Below are 20,510 nucleotides of genomic sequence, written 5' to 3'. Positions count from 1 at the left end.
AATATGAGTTTTCTTTCTATAGGATAAATGCACAGCAGTCAGAAGGCTGAGTTGTATGTTAACTGTATGTGTGACTTCATAAGAAGTTGCCAAACTGTCTTGCAAATTGGCTGGACCATTTTGTATCTTCACCAACAAGGCAGGAGAGATGATTTGCTCCACCGCTGCCAGCATGTGGTATTGTCAACATTTTGAAATCTACTCTTATAAGTGTGTGCTGGTATCTCATAGTTTTAATCTCCATTTCTGTAATGGCTAATAGCGGTACACATCTTTTCAAACGCATATTTGGCATTCTTTTATCCTCTTTGGTAAAATATCTTTCAAGCCTTTTGCCCATTTTCTGATTGGAATGTTTGCTTTCCTTCTGATGAGTTTAGAGAATTCACTACACTCTGGATACAAGTGCTTTGTCAGGTATGTGATTGGCAGATATTTCTTCTTGGTCTGTAGCTTCCCATTTCATCTTCTAACAAGATCATTTGCAGTGCAAAAGCTTTCTTTATTTTGATCTAGCTTAATTTAGCATCTCTTTCTTTTATGGATCATGGTGTTGGTGTCAACTAAGAACTCTTTGCCTATGCCAGGATCATGAATATCTCCTCTAAAAGTATTATAGATTTCTGTTGTATGTTTAGATCCAGAACACATTTTGAGTTAAATTTTATAATGTATGAGGTTTAAGTCAAGTGTCATTGTTTTCGTCTATGATGTCTAATTATTAGAACACCATTTGTTGAAAAATCCATCCTTCTCCATGGAATTGCTTTCCTCCTTTCTCAAAATTCAGCTGGCGTACTTGTGGAGTTCTATATATGGAATCTCTATTCTGTTCCATTGGTCTATATGTCTATTCTTCTGCCAAAACCATGCTGTCTTGATTAACTGTTGCTGCATAGGAAATCTTAAAATTGAGCATTAGCTTTTATATGGCTACAAAGAATCTTATTTGGATTTTGGCAGGAATTCCATTAAACTTATAGGTTAATGTGGCCAGAACTGACATCTTTACAAAGTTGAATCTTGCAATCAATGAACATGGTATATTGCTCCATTTAATTTAGTTTTCCTTGATTTCTGTAATTACAAAATTTTGATTATCAACATGCAGACTCAGTACATGCTTGCTTAGATGTGCATCAAATATTTCTCTTTTTTTTTTGGAGCAATTGCATGTGGTACTCAGTCTTTAATTTTTAATGTTTCCTTGCTAGTGTATAAAAATATGATTGACTTTTGTGTGTCTAGAATTAATATTTTGCTACTTTGCCAAACTCACGTATTAGTTCTAGCAGTTTTTCTGCTAATATCTTGGAATTTTTTACATAGACCATCGTGTCATTTGCACACAACCAATCTTTGCTTTTCCTTTCCAGTTTATATCCGTTTTATCTCCTTGCTTGTCTCATTGTCCTAGCTAGGCTTTTCCAGTACTCTACTGAATAGGGGTGATAAGAATGGACATAAATCTTCCCTGGTTATTCCAGTCATTGCTGACATGTATTTGGACATTTATCTCATGCATCAGAACTAATCAGCACTATGCTACCTTACCCACTCCTTCGGTTTAGCTCCAGGACCTGCCTTAATGGTTCTGGTTTAGAGCATCAGTTATTTCATTAAGTTGTAGTGTTGTATTAGTTTCCTCAGGCTTCTGTAAGAAAATACCAATATTCAGGTGGTTGAAAACAGCAGAAATTTATTGTCTCACAGTTGTCGAGGCTAGCAGTCCAAAACCAAGATGTCAGTAAAGCCATGCCCCCTCTGAAACCTGTAGGAGAGAATCACTGCTTGCTACTTCTAGGTTCTTGGAGTTTGCTGGCATCTTTGGCTTATAGATGCATCACTCCAAACTCAGCTTCTGTTGTGACATCACAGCCTCCATCCTGTGTCTTTTTTCTCTTCTAACATCAGTTTTATTGGATTAAGAGCCCACCACACTCCAGTATTTAAATATAACTAATTACATCTACAATGACCTTTTCTTTAAAGTTTCTTATATTGCCTTTATGTTTCAAAAGTTTTTTTCTATATTGGAATTATTAACAGATTCACATATATTTTTCTAGTTATTCAAAATGATTTTATCTTAAATATTTAGTTATAAATACATATAAAATTAGTTTAGTGAATGATATGTTGTGGACACAGCTATATTTCTTCATCCAAATAATTAATGATTTAACCATTAGATGGTTAATCTATTTGTGATCCTTGACCTTTAGTGCAAACTTTGCCGTACGGCAAATTATTAAACAGATGCAAGTGTTTACGTCTGATTTCTGTACATTGATTTGAACCAAAGCATTAAAGTTTAATTACAAGAATAAAAGGATTTTGATGTTCGATTGATCCTAAATTTAATCGTAGAGAAAGAAAAAATACACACTACAGAAAAGTCTTTGAAGATATTTACCATTCATGTTGCATGCTCTCTGTTTTTTCCCTCTATCATACAGGCAACCAGTTCAGACTCTCTCCCAAATCATTTTAACTTTTAAAATTTCAAAGTATTCATCCAACTCATGGCAACCATTGTAAGTCTAGTTTTCTCATTTTTTTAAATTAATAAAATTTTATAATTAACACAGATGAGAAGCACAAGTTAATATGCATATTAAAATATGCTCTCTAGTTAGTGAATTTTCTCTATGTTTATTTTGCACTAATTCTATTCCTCATTTAGATCCCAGATGAACTTCAAGGGAAAATCTTTCATCTTCCTTTGGAATATTCTATCAAATCTCTCATTTTGCTCCACAGTCAGGTGATGTTTCCAGTCTCCAATGGTACCTAGTGGGATAAGCACATGAACGGCATCTGGGTGAGGAAGTAGCACCATCAGGGCAAAAGTTTCCTGCAGCCCTCTTTAATGTCTTCCCCAGACCAAGCTAATATCTGATAGTTTTCCATGGGGTTCGATTCTCCACTCCTCCTTATAACGGGAGGAGCTAAGAAACAAACTTCAGGGAACACAGTAACACTGAAAGTAGCCTTACGGTCCACTTCCTTATCTGGTAGACTTCCACCAACCACTAAATTACAACCTTCCTTTGGAAGGAAAACCAAAACAAAATATATGAAAAGATTAGAAAATTAAATATATTTTACTAAATTCCAGGCACTATACTTGGCAAATTACTTCTTCCATGTAACATAAATCTTAACACAACCTTACAAGGTAAGTATTTCTTCATTTTTCAAATGGAAAAATGGAGACCCTAGATTTCCCAGTAATGAAGTGAAGGTCACAAAAGGTGCCTAGAGCTGCTACTGCTGCAGTTTCACTTGATAAAAGTTTGAAACCATCATTAAGCCAATTTTTTAATGATTAATAATATGACATCCTCAGCGCTCAGATTGTCTTATGAAAGCATGATTATTGTCATTTGGAACAGTTAGCAAGCTATTATGGGCATGAGAATTGCTTTATATCTGATCTAGCTGAGGAATGAGAAGTGAAGGTAAATAACAAAGGGAAAAAATAATTTTTAAAGATATCAATTTCAAAAAATCTTTACACATTTAGATTTAATCAATGTCCATCATCATAATACATTTATGAATAAATTTGAGAAGAAAATATGAAATAGAGAAGTACAAATTACCTTTAGAATGGTATACATTAAAAAGATTAAAAAATTTTGAACTTAAGCAATATCAGGAAAAACACTCAATCTTATCTACTCCTAGCATGTTTTAGGAATACCATAAAAATTTATTGCACATTGTCAAATAAATTCATAGCAGGTTGGGTTAATGAAGTATCAATCTACTTTTTACAAGGAAGAAATCTGCCACATGGGATAATAACAGTAATACAACCTCAGTTCCCCACAATAAAATTTATGTTGTTTCCTTCTAGAACGTTCAAGAGAAATAAAGGAAAACAAGAATTGGAACTCTCCTGGTTGCATAGATCCATAGCCTTCAGGCGGTACTTGCGAACAAATTTTAAAGAGTAGGTAACATGGACTAATGTTTATTGGTCTGGTTTACGTGTCAGGCTCTGTAGTAAAGAATTGTTGGGTTTGCTGGGACACTTTTCATGGTCGCTTTCAGTTAGGATATTTGATTCCTTCAAGGGCCCATATGACAGTACTTGGAGAGACATGTTGGCAGCACTCCTTAATTAGCATGGGGGCCAAGGACTCAATGGAACTCTTAACAGTTTTGCTTCTGTAAACCACTGCTTATCACCTTTGCACAAGAAACTTCCCTCGTCTGTTCTCCCCAAGTCATGTTTTAGAATTTGCTCATAATTTTCTTGTGGATCAAACTTCGTGTTCTGAAATGTTGCCTGTTTCATGACCGCTTCCACGTCCTCTTCATTCAGTTGTCTCTCAAGAAAACTGCTGATTTTAAGCACAGAACTTCTGAGATCCTGAAGGAATTGTGAGTATGAGAAAGTATTCAGTTTAAAAGGACCATATAGTTACCATTGAACATCTTTATCACATTTTGGAAAACTAAAGATACCTGGCCTTATTTTAAGCCTAAAGTTTGACAAAGATATATAACTTCATTTATCCTTCTATGAAAAAGCGTGCTTTGGTTTTCAGCTTTGTTAGAGCTTCCTATTGCTTGATTTTATAACAATAGCTCACCTTCATTCTTTCAACCAACGCTTTTAGAATACGTTGTATTTTTCAGAAACTCTGCAAAGCGCTGAAGAAGTTTAAGAGAACAATAGTATGCTATCTATGCCTGTTAAGAATTTTTAATTTCATGAGTGAAAGAATAAAGCAAGTAGTTAATTACAATGGGCCCAAGAAAGAAGAGCGCTGGTCTAGAGGGCTTTGCCGGTGACTTCAACCACACATTTGAAAAAGAACTAGCACCAACCATCCTCAAATTTTCCAAAAAATTGGAGAGGAGAACATACTTGCAAACACATTTCATAAGGCCAGATTTATCCTGATACCAAAGCTAGATAAAGACACTGCAAGAAAAGAAAACTAAAGAAGAACATCGCTTATGAAAGATAAGATGCAAAAATCCTAAACAAATTACTAGCAAAACAGATTCAACAACATACTGAAAGGATTATATGCCATTTTTAAGTGGGATTTACTTCTGGAAAGCAAAGAAGTTTCAACATATGAAAATTCATCAATGTGCTACACCACATTTACAGAATGAAGAGGAAAAAATACACAATCATCTCAATTGATGCAGAAAAAACATTTGACAATATCCAAGACATTTTCATAGTCAATGGTGCGAGACTGAAAGGCATTCTGCTAAGATCAGCAGCAAGGCAAGGATGCCACTTCTTGCCACTTGTACTCAATAGAGTACTGGGAGACCTAGCCAGAGTAATTGAGAAAGAAAAAGAAATAAAGGCATCCAGATTGGAAAGGAAGAAATAAAATTATCTCTGTTTGTAGGCAACATGATTTTATAAAGAGAAAACTCTAAAAGTTCCACAGAAATACTGTTAGAACTAATAAACAAATTCAGCAAAGTTGCAGGATCCAAACAACACAAAAATCAGTTGCACTTCTATACAGTAACAATGAACATTCCAAAAAGGAAATAAAGAGAGCAATTCCATTTATGATTGCATCAAAAGAATAAAATTCTTAGGATGAAACATTACTAAGGAGATGAAAGACTTGTGTACTGAAAACTACAGAACACAGCTAAACAAAATTAAGGAAGACACAAATAACTGGAACAACATCCTGTGTTCATGAATTGGAAGATTTAATAATACCAAGATGTTAATACTATCCAAAGTGATCCACAGATTGAATGCAATCTCTATCAATATCCAATGATATTTTCTGTAGATGGAAAAAGACGTTCTAAAATTCATATGGAATCTCAAGGGACCCTGAATAGCCAAAAGAATCTTGAAAAATAAGAACAAAGTTGGAGACATCACACCTCCTGATTTCAAAACTTACTACAAATACACATTTCTTCAAAACAGTATGGTACTGTCATAAAGAGAGACAAATAGTTTAATGGAACAAAACAGAGAACCCAGAAACAAACTCTCACATATAAGGTCAAATGAATTTTGACAAGGGTACCAAGACTATTCATTGGGAAAAGAACAGTCTTTTCAATAATGCTGCTTAGAAAAGTGGATTTCTACATGCAAAAGATAAACCTGGGGTCGTACTATACCATCTACAAAAATTAACTCAAAATGGATCCAACCTAAACAAAAGAGTTAAAATTATAAAATTCTTAGGAAAAAACAGGAGAAAAGCTTCATGACAATGGAGTTGGCAATGATTTCTTGGATATTACAGCAATATCATAGGCAACGAAAGAAAAACCGATAAAATGGACTATGTCAAAATTAAAAACTTCTGTACGTCAATGGACAACAAGAGTGAAAAGGCAAGGCATAGAACAGAAGAAAATACTTTCAAATCACATATCTGATAAAGAGTTAGTATCCAGAGTACATAAACAACTTCTAGACTCTACCAGAAGAAACACAAACATACCGTTAAAAAACGGGCACATGATTAAAGTTGGTATTTCTCCAAGGAATACAGGCAAAAAGTCAATAAGCACAAGAAAAAATACTCAACATCACTAATCATGAGGGAAACACAAATCAAAAGCTACAGGGAGATACCACTTGAGACCCATTAGGATAGCTATTACTTTAAAAAAGCAAAAACACTATCAGAAAATAACAAATGCTGATGAGGATGTGGAGACATTGAAATTATGGTACAAAATTAGTGGGAATGTAAAATTGTGCAGATTGAATGGAAAATAATATTAATATTATGATGGCTCCTCAAAAACTTAAGAACAGAGTTACCATATGAATGAACAACTTATCTTGGAGGTATATGCCTAAAAGAATGGGAAATGGAGTGAAAAAGGTCTTTGTACACTCATGTTCATGGAAGCATTATTCACAATTGTCAAACAGTGGAAGCAATATATGTGTCCATCAGTGGACTAATGGATTAGAAAAAATGTGGCATATACATACAGTGAAATATTATTCAGCCTTAAAAAGGAGGGAAACTGTGACATATGCTGCAACATGGATGAATCTTGGTGACATTATGCTAACTGAAATAAGCCAGTCAAAAAAAGACAAATAAGTTGTGATCTCCCTCAGATGAGAGACTTAGAGTAGTCAAATTCATAGAGACAGAAAATGGAAGCATGGTTCCTCGGGGCTGGGAGAAGGGGAGAATGGGAATTTATTGTTTTTGGATACAGAGTTTCAGTTCTACAAGATGAAAAAAGCTCTGGAGGTGGCCGGGAATGATGATTCAGAACAATGTGAATGTACTTAATGCCACATAACTGTACACTTAAAAATGGTTAAAATGGTAAATTTTGTTGTAGATGTTTTGACACAATAAAAAATACATTTGGAGGAAAACTGGAAACAGAAACACAATGTGCAATGGTAGCTCACAGGAAAGAGAGAGTGATTTTATCTTGGAGAAGTAAGAGCAATTTTCAATGGGAAAAAAACTTTCCTTCCAATTCAAGAAGGAAGGATGAGAAACGTCCCCGGAAAATCATGAGAATTCCTTTCTGAGTGTAAAAGTAAGCTCCAAATTACAGAAAGTTGAAAGGCCCTCCACAGTCAATGACAACTGAACTCCAGTGTGCTTGGTACTCGACAGACTCACAAGTGATGTAGCTGGAGAGGCAGGTTGGAGACAGGAAGAAGGGCCCCACTGAGCTTGCTGAGTATCTCAGTATTTACCTCTTAGGTGATAACAGTTAGTGGAAGAGGTTGAGTGTGATTAGTGAGTAAAATAAAAGGACCCTACTTATCAAATTATTTCTACAAAATTTTTATACACAATGACTAAGACGCAATCAAGATATGCAAGAACATGAAGAGATAAGATAATGTAGCTAAAAACCAGCAGAGGTAAAGACATAGAACAATAGATGTTCCATTGACAGATACTGCAATTATCAGGAAGAATTTTTAAATAACTATGCTATGGTTTTCAAGGTGATAAAAGACAAAAATTAAAATTTGATAAAAACCTAGCAACTCTAAATAATAGTATAGCAGATTTAAAATCAATTCCAATTCATGAATAGAAATGAAGACCTTGATGAATAATTTTAATAGCCCCTTACACTCAGTTGAATGGAGAAACAGTGAACTGGGAGCTAAGGACAAAAGGAAACATTCAGAACGACACATCATGGAGAGAGAAAATGGCTTTCTCTAAATGCATTGGTTGCTTCTAAGTCAGCTTGTAAGACTCTTTCCTATGTGTCTCTCAAGTTGTCCACTTAGGATCTTTCTTTAGCACGTGGGCCATTCCTCGATATTACTGCTTATCGCTGTCCATCATTCTGAGTTGAATCCCACACATCAGTAAACTATTCTTCAAGGAAGATAATGAACACTCCTCTCCTTTACTATGTTATTACTTCAGTCTCCAAAGATTACTACAGCCCGGCACACAGGTATGTACCACTTTCTTACTGCAAGTTTCAGACAAGCACATCATATAAAGGAAAGATTATAGGAGGAGAAAGATTGCGTCTTTCACTGTATTAGGATTTGCCCAAGATATGCCACTTAATACCTCCTCAGTTCTTTTAAGATAAATAAAAACTTCTTAAGGTTTTCTTTTTACACTTTAAAATAAGACACACATGCAGAAAAGGCATAAAACAAATATGCAGCTTAATGAATTACTATGAAGTGAACACCCACGGTGCCAACATGCACATCAAGAAACCGAACAATGCCAGTATTCCAGAACTCCACCAAACACATCCCTATCCTATCATAAAGCTTGTCCTCTACCCTGCAGATAATCACTATGCTTATTTTATAATATATATTTCTTTACTTTTACAGTCTTATTATTTAAACATGAAACCTCAAACAGTATAGCTATTTCTGCCTTCACCCCAACTACATACTGCTGGACACTTGAAACAGGGAAGTAATAAATAATTTTTTATAGTCACTCTGTTCCTACAGACATCACCTCTAAGTCAGTGGGAAATGTGCCAAGTTCTCTGAGATCAGTTATAGGAGCTTTGAGTGTTTCTGATGCAATTACCACTGGAGAAACAGGCATAAACAGTATTAGGTAAAACTCCCAAGAAATTTCCAAGAGACATAGCAGACAAGAGAAGACCTCAAAATCTACACCAACATTGATGGATACCTATTGCTTGAGAAAATTAGGATCTTTTTCTATAAGAGATTTAAGAAAAAAACTTGAATTGACTAAGATCTATCTCCCTTGACAGGGGAAATTGAAGGAAGTTTCTCTTCCTACTATATGCTAACAATAGCAACAAAAAATTGAAAGACTGCTAATAAAAATCTAGATCAGAAATACATAAGGGGCTACTTGGTGGAAGGTAAGAAAAAAGTTGCTAGTATATTGATGACAGAAGAGAGAAATATTCAAGAGATTTTGCATAGTTTACTCTGGGGTCAGTCTCTTTCTCCAAACTTTCTGTACCTTCTTTTGCTCATGAGTGCTTTTGTTGTGAGCACATTGTTATGGAGGAACTCAAATATGAAAATAGGGAAGGAATCAGATATGCATTTTGAGATGATAACTCTGGTTGAAGAATAAACAAAGGGGAGGTGAGATTTCAGGTAGGTGGACCAATTAGGAAGGCTGCTGCAGAAATTAAGCAAACGATGATGGTGACCTGGACTAGGAAAGAGGCAAAAGGAGTGAGACAAGTTGTGTCTCCCACAAAGGTTTCAAACAGAATTCACAGGACTCAGTGATTGATCGATGAAACGAAGATGCAAGGTGAAGGAGGTGTGAAGTATGAGTCTGGTTTCTGATTTAGGTCACTTGAATCACAGTGCAATTCATGGGAGGAAGAGCAGCTTTCGTTGGGAGGTAAAAAGCTGTATTTTGGACATGATTAGTTTAAAGCCCAAATATGAGATATAAAAGTAGGTATATAGAAGAGAGTTACAATATATATGGGTCTGGGCTGCTGATTCAGATTCAGAGTTCACCAATTTATTCCCCAACCCATTCCACTGTGGTTTACTGGACCTCATACGACACTTCATGTCTCTAGATTTAATGGACGTTTCAAACCCTCTTTTTTACTTGACTTCTCAGCAGCCTTAAATATCTGAAAAGGATCTTGAAGATCATTCCTGACACATCCATTTGGCTTCAAGGTCACTACACACTCCTTGTTTCCTTTCTACATCTCTGATTTCTTCTTTTCTGTTTCCTCGGTGGGCTCGTCCCTCTCTACCCAAACTTTATACCTCAAGATATCTCAGTAATAGATTCTGGTTCCTATTTTCTTCTCACTATCTCCCTCCGTCTCCCTTCCTCCATTCTTGCCTCACTCATTCCCTCCTCCCTTCCCAAACTCAATTTTATCCATGTTCATAGTTTCAGTCATGCTCTATACAGTGATGATGGCCAAATTAAGATCATTCATATTTTTTTCCAGATTTCTTCTTTGAGCTTTAGACTTATATTTCCAAATACCTTCTTTTGGATACTACTAAGTCACCTTGAACTCTAAATGTCAAATGCAACCTCCTAATCTCCTATCTCTAGGCTTATCTGCTTCAGTGTGCCCTTAACGCCTTCATGAATGACACCATTATCTACATAAATTTATGAACCAGAAATGTAGCAAGCATCCTTGACATTTCACTCTTCCTCATTTTTTCTATCTATAGTCCCTCTCCTCTTTGCCTCCCCTGAATATATCTTCAAATCTGCATTCTCTTCAATTTCAATGATGCCATTGAATCCAAAGCACCATTGATTTACAGTGGATTAGCACACTGGTCTCTAACGAGTTTGCCTGTATTCACTATTGTCATTTTTCAATCCACTAATGGGAATGCTATTTTAAAAATCTTAATTCTATCACATTGCTCTCCTTCTTATAACTCTTAAAGGGCTCCTTATTGCTTTTAAGATTAAAGAAATCACTGACTTCAAAATTGTCTACACAACTTGCAAAGTCTGGTTCCTAGAAATCTTTATCTTAATGTTTTATTACTTCCACTTGCTCTTTAACTTCTTTCCTCCCTTCTTCAAAGCTGTCATGTGCTTTACTGCTTCAGGGAATTTGCAAATTCACTTTCCCTCCTTAGAATTCTCCTTTACCTCTCTTTCTGTTGTTAACTGATATTCATTAGCTTACCCTTGTCCTGTGACTTTTTCCTGAAAACATTGCCTATCACCTTTGACTATACCAGATCCCCTAATTCCATATACTGATCTCATACCTGCAGTTTTTCTTACCAACACTTATCACACTTTTGAATTATGGATACCTGCTTGGGGAATATCTGTCTTCCCTGTTGACTTATAAACTCAATGAATAAAAGGTTCAGTCCTATTTTTCTCATAATTTAGTGTCTGCCACATGGTAGGCATTCAATACTTTTTGAAGAAATGAAATAATATATTACATATTAGTGAATTAACATATCAATCAGATTCAAAATAGTAAAGTCAAATGTGTCTCATTTGATTAATGCAATGTTTTATGACAGCTTTGAATGGATGACAATGGGTAAACATTATGTGATTTCACATAAAAGCTACTTTTCAAGGTTCTTTTAAAATAACAGGAAGAACTTACATCGCAGAGAACACATTCAGCTCTGTTTAATTAGCCACATCTTAGCGGCTTCTCACCCAGGACTGCACAGTGCCCTTTCTCTTTATTAAGTTACGGCTGCTCTAGACACTTAAGTTTGTCTTTACTGCTAGGGAGGGGTACATGGAAAGAAATCATAAAGGTGACTGTGTATGGTGAGGAGAGAGCCCTGAGGAAGACCAACAATTAAGAGCTGGGCAGGATATTAGAAACCTCCAAAGAAGCCTGAGAAGTACTTAGGTATGAAGATAATGAAGGGAATGTGGTGCACTGAAAGCAAAATAAGAAAATGTTTGAAAGAAATAATATTTTTACGAATAATCTTCTCCTCTTACCTTCTTCATCTCCTCATACATCATGGACAGAATGTTGAAGTCATGTCGGTGCTCATACCAGCCTCTGATGTGATCAAACCAAAGGCTTCCTGTCACTGTGGGAAAAGTTAATAAGTAATGAGGTGAAGATGTTGCTCTTATTGAAGAGCAAAGTAAATAGTGCTTCTTTTCTGTTCTGGAGTCCTCAGAAAGAAAAATAAAGCTCCCACCCCTGGACTTCTATGCTACCTTTTGAAAATGGTGTTTTGGGAAACAAACACATGATTTTAGTAGAAACATGCCTTTCCTATGTATGCAGGAATGTGCCAATGCAAAGAAAAAGAAGCCCAAAGAACCAATTTTGAAGATTTCTTTAAGGTAGCCCACTTCCTTTTCCTTCTTCCTCCACCTGAAAAAAATCTCTTTATTTCTCCTCTTACTGTCTGTTTTAAAATATCTGCATAGCAACTTTAGCTATCTAGAATAAGACAACACCCGAATATAATCTTCTAAATGCGTGAGAACCCTATTTCACAGTCCACGGTCCTCTTACATCAATCTTTCCTCTTTAGGTTTTGAATGAAAATTCCACAGCTGCCATAAGGGCTACCACAGGCCATGACAGAGCACAGAACCTACACCCACCCTCAACAGTAGCTCTTCTGGAACACATGGATCTAGCTAGTTTGAACTGCTAGAATATTTCTGGTTCTCCTAGGCTTGGTTCAAAATATTTCTTAAACAATATTCCTTTGTAACCTTGACAATTCCCAAAGTTGTCCTGGTAAGGCTGGAAAAGCCATTGAGTAGCAGATTATGCTGAGAAACAAGAGTAACCAGTTATGTCCCTTCTACCTTCTATCATTACCCTTTGCAACTCTCTAAATTATGTTCCCTAAGCTAGAGAATTTGGCTGAATAGCAACATTGCCTCATAAACATGTTGCCTGGTAAATAAATCTAATTACCTTTTCCATCGAAGAACATTTTCATGAAATCTTCGATATCCTCCGCAGCTTGTAATCCAGCCATCATATTTGAAAAATGAAAATAGGAGACCAAAATATTCTTGGGGTTTCTGTAGATGTAAATAATCTGCAAGGGAATTAATAAATTCTTCGCAGTTATTGCATATCCTTACAGTTATTTTTAACATCTAAATTTCACTATATAAATGCATAATAATTTACTTTATCCAGTTTACTTGTGGAAATTTAGGTTCTTCCAGATTTTTTGCTATTAGAAAGACTGTTGCAAAAGTAACTTTATTCCATGACATTTCACATGTGCAAGAATATAAGACTAATTTCTAAAGGTGAAATTATTTATTTGTAGCGTTGATTAATATTGCACATGACCTTGCATAGAAGCTGTTTCAATGTACCCTCCCTGAGCATTAAGTGATATTAGATATACAGCCAAAGTAGCATTGGAGATCAGGGCAAAAAAGGAAAGACTGGGCCAGCCTTGATGGCTTGTGGTTAAAGTTTGGCGCATTCCTCTTCGGTGGCCCAAGTTCAGTTCCTGCACACAGAACCACACCATTAGTCTCTCTGTAGCCATGCTGTGGGGGCAGCTCACATAGAAGAATCAGAAGGACTTACAAGTAGAATATACAACTATGCCCTCGGGCTTTGGGGAGGAAAAGAAAAAGAAAGGAAGATTGGCAACACATGTTAGCTTAGGGTGAATATTTCTTAGCACAAAAATAAAAAGGGAAAATTACATAACAGATGATGTTGAAATAAATAATTATCCGTACAGGAAAAAGAAAACAAAATGGACTTTCCTCACACCATAAACAGAAATCATTTACAAATGGATTAGGTTTTAAATATGAATGCAACACTTTGACATCTAAAAAATAAACAACATACATCTGGTCTTGGAGAAGGGAAGGATTTCCTAAAGGGGAAAAAAAGGACTTAAAATGTTAAAAGTAAAATCAGAGACCAGACTTGAAAATTCTCTGAGCAGACAAAACCAGTTTAGTCATACAAGCAAAGCTTAATTTAGCTTATTTTGCAAAGCGAACTCCACCTGGGTCATTTTTTGCTTATCACTCTGACAATGACAAGCAAAACTTAAGCTGTTTCTCAAGATTGATCTGAAGTAACCGGTGACCAAATCTCTGTCATTTAGAAACTTCTAACATTATAACTAATCGCTGTGAAGAATTAACAGTCACTACCTTCTCCCAATATAAGCTGCATCGTGACAATATATCCTAGATAACAAAAATTGAATAACCTAATCTTTCAGTGAAACAAAAGCATAGATCTGATAGAATTACTTACACAACATGTAAAATTATGCAGCAGTGGAAAATAATATTGAAAAATAAGAACAAACAAAGGCACATGGCAAAACCCCAGGGAAAAAGAAAATAAGTTACAATATAAAGTCCAGTAAAATGTGAAGCCAAGTGATTTAAGAGAACATCATATAATTGGTTTGCAGTGACCAATGGAACAGTAATCTTTGTATATTGAATAATGTAAAAGAAAAACATAAACGGCACAAATTCTAGTAAGTCTTCAAAGCTTTTGATTTAGGGAAAATCATGGTGGGAGATTTACACACAATTTCTTAAACATAAGTGTAAAAGGATTAAAAGAAATAATTTACAAAATTGTTTGACAAAATTTATTTTATATATGTATGTTATTAGTGCCCCCTACATAGAATATACACCATTTTCTCATGTACTCCTGGAACTACTGTTGAATATTGAATATGAATAACCATTGAATATTGCTCATATAGTTCGCCATAAGACTCCTTAATGAATTTCATTAGTTAGAATTCTTATAATACCATTCCCTATGGATAGTGCCATAAATACTAATAATCAATGATGGCCAAGTTAGAAAAAGTATATAAACACACGGGGAAAAAAAGTCTTGTGAATAACTTGGACCAATTAGAAAGCTAAAACTGAAATATTAGACCTATATTAATATATTATAGATCTTAATACAGATATTAAGTCTATAGATTTAAACAAAGCAATTGTCCTACTTTATGCCAAAACCATAATTTTAGCTACACTAAAAAATATAGCTAACCTAAACTATAGTAGCTAAACTATAGCTATACCGAAAAGGATAATCATCACTTTAAAAAGTAAACTTTGCATATTGATATTGCTAGTCCTCTAACTAATGAAGACAGAAAAAGAAATGTAAACAAAATATGAAGACGTAATGAATTAATGTAAAAGGAGAGATCAAGGATTTACATAAAATTTTGTTTCAAAAACAAGCTAGTTCTTTGAAGGAAAAACCCCTAATATAACAGAAAACTGCTGATATACAAACAAATCTAATTAGGAAAAAATATGAAATATTTCTTCATTACAAATGAATAAAAAAGATGTAATCACAGAATTGGAGGAAATTCACCAGGTCATGAGTGAATATGTTGTAATTATTTTCCATGTTTGTAAATATTGTTTAAAGAAAGGAAATTAATTTAAATAAACTGATGAGAAAAAGGAAAATGTTGTAGAACCATGAAGCTGACCGGATCAGATACATTTATAATGGACATTAATCAAATCTTCAAAAAATTCAGTTATTTTATATTTTTTAAACTACTTAACTTAGCAAAAATACAAAAGACCTCGAAATTTATTTTATAGACTAGAATCACAGTGATACTAAAATCAAATAAAGATAGAGCAATCATTGAAAATTGAAGTCTAGTTTTGAAATAATGACAGATTAAATTCCGGAGTAAAATTAACAAAACTCTCCCAGGACTATGTTAAACAATATTACACTATAAGCAGATAGGATTTCCTCCAGAAATAGGACATCATTAAATTACTGGTGGATTTCATGTTACTATAGAGTAAAGGAAGAAGAAACATTGCATCTTCAGAGTTGCCAAAAAAGATGTTTTATGTGATTAGAGCTTTTCTAAAGAAAGAAAAAAAGATAAAAGTAAAACTCCAAGTAAACAAGAATAGAAAAAACAAATTTCTCTGCATTGTATACCTCTAAAATCAATTTCAAAACAAAACAAAACAAAAACAAGAAAAAATACTCAAAATCCTAGAGAATCAAGGGCAAAAGAAGAGCATTCCTCATCACTTCTATTATTCTATCTCTTCTTGCAGATTTTAACGTTTGAAGTAGAAAAAGAAGTGTAAATATTAGAAAGTAAAGGAAAATAAAATTTACCATAATTTAAGATGAAATATATTGCAGAGAATAAAGGGAAAATTAACAAAAGTAATAAAAGAGGCTAAAGGACCAAATAGAGTACAAAACCAAAGCCTTTTTCTATATAACGGCAATAACTAATAGGAAAGTCGGTAGCGAAAACAATGTCTAGTTCGCTATAGCCATACAAATAACAAAAAACGAAATTCAGGAAAAGATGTGTAAGGAGCATATAAAGAACAGCATAGCACGTTTGGGGGATGTGAAAGTAGACCTAACAAATAAAGAGCAATAGAATGATGCTGGGTGGGTGTTGGAATATTTGCAGAGTTAATGATTGCCTCAGAATTAATCTAATATTTAATCAATTCCTATTAACATCTAAAAATCATTCATGGAATTAGCATATCAAAAAGTAAAGTTGGTTTGCCTAATCAGTTACAATATTTAAAATGGTGAGGAACTGCCACATATTAAAGAGAGAGAACAAATTTTGGAATAAAGAATGTAGAAATCAGATGGAGAGATCATGGAAACTTAGTATAACAAAAATGTAGACTCCAAAGCTTTAGGGAAAGAGTAAATGCTTAAACAAATCACATTGGGTCAATTGGCTAATGCCCTTGGCAAATACCACGTGATAGTCATATTTCAAATGACATGCAATAACAAATATAATTACAATTAAGTGTAAAAAATAAAAACATAAAGTTAATTCGAAAGAAATCTGGAAAGAATTTACATAATCTTTGTGGTCCAAAGTGTGTTCTTAGCAAGACAAGAGAGCCCTAAGTTATGAAGGAAAGTTTCATAGATTATTTGTATAAAATAAAAGCATTCAACAATTCTCAAAGGTAATCTATTAATTAGGAAAATATTTGCCCCATATAAATGCTTTTGCAAAACAGTAAATAAAAGGTAAGCAAAAGAAAAATGGCAAAGATTGTGAAGGGTATTTCAAGGCTTGGAAGCCCATAAAAACATGATCAAGTGTATTGCAACCAAAAAAACTCCAAATTACTCAAGAACGATATTGTTTTTACCTAACACCCCAGCAAAGATTGATCATTCCAATCACTGGTGAGAGTGTGAGGAAAAAAGCATTTTTGTTTGCTATTTGATGAAGTGTAAATTGATGCATTGCAGAAGGCAAGCAGATAATACCTAGTGACACAAAATACTTGGACACGTTAACCTGAAAACTCCACTTTTAGGGAAATATTTCACCAGATCACAAAGTGTAAAGATCTGTATTATGTTTAGTTTAATGTGGTATATATATATTTTCTGCAACCTACCTGTCCACCAATATGTCGGTGTCGCAATCCAATGTACACATCAGGATAGATGCGGAGAGGGCTGATGGCCACTCTGAGTTTATTATAACCAGCGTTTCAATATATACATAGCTTACATCTGTTAAACATACACAGGTGTTCTGGATGAAGTAATTAGCGAATGCCAAGAATTCTTAGTGATTTCTCAAGGAGCCCTCCCTTGGTCTCTGTTTTGATATTATCATGTTGTTGCTGTGCTCCTATATTTTTATCTCAGAGCAGGCAAGGTCTCTTAGGCAACGGTCCCTCTTGCTCCCGATATCGATATCGTTTCTCCATCTGTGTCCCCGGGCGGCCGCCGCCTGGCTTAGGTTGCCCCCCCAGGGGGTCTTACCCGTCATTGGCTAACCGGCCTTCTCACCTCCGGGTCACAGTTTGTTGGCAAGCTTTTTCCAGTGATTATTAACCCTTCCTGTGTCAGGGGCGGCTACACAATACATGTTCAATATTGTGTAGCCATATAAAATGCCACTAAACTGCCACTAAACCATTAAAAAGAATAGAATTTCATGTGCTGACATAAAAGACGCTTGGCTGTATGTGATATAATTACACTGAAAACTATGTGTGTGGTGACCCAAGCTATGCATACACTTCTAATTCCATTTATATTTTTAATGTGTAAAACAATATCATAAAAATTGTAATATCATATTTAAAAGAATATGGATGATTGGAGCTGGAGAACAAAATCGGAAGAAAGTACTTTTGTTTGTGCAAAAGGTCCATAAGCTATTTCTGTGACATACTTTAGCTCTTTTGTTCTTGACACCTTTTGGTGCTAAATAATATGGGAGGTGGGAAGAGAAGAGGCGAGGCGATGGTCTCTTGAGATGGTCTATTTTTCATATTGCGTATTCGAGGAAGGGGACTCTATCAAGTGTTTCCACCATTTCAGTTCTGTTACGATGTCCCTCAAAATAAATCGAGCTTAGTATCTGCTGAGCCCAGACGGTACCTGTAGAAAGAAATAATCGTGTTTTCAAGGAAGAATAAATTTTTCATGACTCTAATATTAATGCTTTTTATTTCTTTTAACCACTCTCAGTACATACATGAATTTGTCAAAGTTTTTGTGTTTGTATTTGACGTTAAGATGAGTAAAGAAAAATCAAGGGCTCAGTTCCTTTGTCACTCTGAGCAGCTGTGCTTGTTCTGAGTCCACGATAGGAGTGGTTCAGACTAATCCTTCCTCCTTCTCTGTTTCCTCTACTTCGTGTCAGATCCCTTTCTGTGATGTTCTGCGCTACCTCTATTTCTCCTTCCCTAGTCTCCTTTCTTAGTGCTTGATCTCTTAGAAGTACAGGCAATTAAAGGTCAAGGCTCTTTTCACATCTTTTTCTTCTACTTGTGTAGCATATGTCTTTCCCTATAAAAAGTGGTGATAGCAAGCATTCTTGTCCTGTTCCTGACTTTAAATGTACTATTTTAAATGTTTCACTATTGCATATGATGTTTGTGGTAGTGTTTGGTAGATTCTGTTTATCAGGTTAAAGAAGTTTCCTTTTCTCCCTGGTTTGCTTATAGTTTCCATTATGAATGGATGCTGAATTTTATTGAATGCTCGTTCTGCATCTATTGAGGTGATAATTCAGGCTCCGTCCCATACTCTCCTAATGTGGGTGAACTACATTAACAAATTTTTAAAGTAATTTTGACTCTTGAATTAAACCCATCTTGGTCATAATGTATTTTTTTTTTTGCATTGCTGTATTTGCTTTGCTTATATTCGGTTTATGATTTTTGTATCTATGTTCATGAGGATATCATCAAGTTATAAGAGGATGTGAGATGCCAAAAATCTTACTAATGCCATTACCTAACTGATTTATCTACATGATAGATTTGGTACAATGTATGGTGAATCCTGGGGAGACTCACTAATCTTCCCTCCAAGATGATCAAGGAGCCAGCAGGCTGGACTGAGGACTGGTGTGTGGTGTCCCAAATACTTGGACTGGACTAAAGGTAAAGGAAAGACTCTTTTATGACTGCCGTGCTGGCCTAAAACTAGGCAAATTAATTTCATCCACATCCAAGAGAGGAAAACACCCTAATATCAGTCATATGTGGAGCAGAGAGGAAGACTCCAGGGATAAGGCAATGTGCTGCTAATTTGAGGAAAGTGCACAAGGGCATGAATTCCAAAGTAAATGGAAAAAGGGAGGGACTGGAGCATTTTCATGAAAGTCAGGAATAACTTTTTCTATGTTGATGTGGACTCTACTGTGTCTTTGAGCAACATTAAGCACCCCATACAACATCGTGTCAACGGCACCAATCACCTTATGTTCCAGAGACCACAATATAAAAATTGATTTATTTTACAATGTTTGATTTGAGGGCAATTTACTTTAGTCCAAAACAATTTCATTATCTTAGAGAAATACAAAGCATTTAGAACAACTGAAGAGCATATTAGGAGTTAGTCCTTACAGTGAAATGCTGCTAAGAAGGATCCTGCTGGATTTTTAAATATATTTTCTTCCAGTGTCAGACCAAGCCAACAGGTCAGCAATTACCAAGTATCACCCTTGGCTCAGTATTTGATTTCTTCATATGTGTCATCAGAAATGACAATATATGGAGCTCAAATAAGCTTACATCATAGAGATCTGAGGTTTATTTAAGCTTTTTTCTGATTCTAAATAATCGTCTAAAGATAGACTGAGCTACTGTCAACGTGTAGAAAAGGGCACCTCTGTGCACATGTATTACCAAACCAGAGTGAAGATGAGAACAGGTGGCCCACTCCTCAAACTTACCAGATTTTGGATATGTGATTATGAAGACATCATCATGTCTAACTTCAAATTCCTCTAGATTTTTCAGTAGGTCAGTATTAGCAGTAGAACGTATAAGATAATAGCCTTTAAAGTTCAATAAATAAGCATCTGTGTTGTCCATAATTATTCACCTATGAGCAAAAACAGATAAAATGATTTTCAAGTTCTTAGTATTTTATAATAATGACTAACACTTATTTAGTGTTCACTGTACGCCAAGCAGTGTTTAAATGTCCTATGTGTATCAACTCATTTACCATCCTCTTCACAGCAACCCAACGTTGCTAGAGGTATTGTTATTATCACTGTCTGA

General features: G+C 35.1%; 2 pseudogenes; one reads left to right on the top strand and one right to left on the bottom strand.

Annotated features, from left to right (window-relative positions):
* The window catches only part of LOC106847067 (amine sulfotransferase-like), a 175,475-nt pseudogene that overhangs the window by 65,818 nt on the left and 89,147 nt on the right, over nt 1-20,510 (top strand).
* LOC106847079 (amine sulfotransferase-like) lies at nt 1,686-20,318 on the bottom strand (annotated as a pseudogene).

The sequence above is a fragment of the Equus asinus genome, chromosome 24 (assembly GCF_041296235.1).
Source record: "Equus asinus isolate D_3611 breed Donkey chromosome 24, EquAss-T2T_v2, whole genome shotgun sequence".
NCBI classification, from domain to species: Eukaryota; Metazoa; Chordata; class Mammalia; order Perissodactyla; family Equidae; genus Equus; species Equus asinus.
The sequence above is the reverse complement of the archived record's forward strand: the minus strand, read 5'-3'. Positions and strand labels throughout refer to the sequence as shown.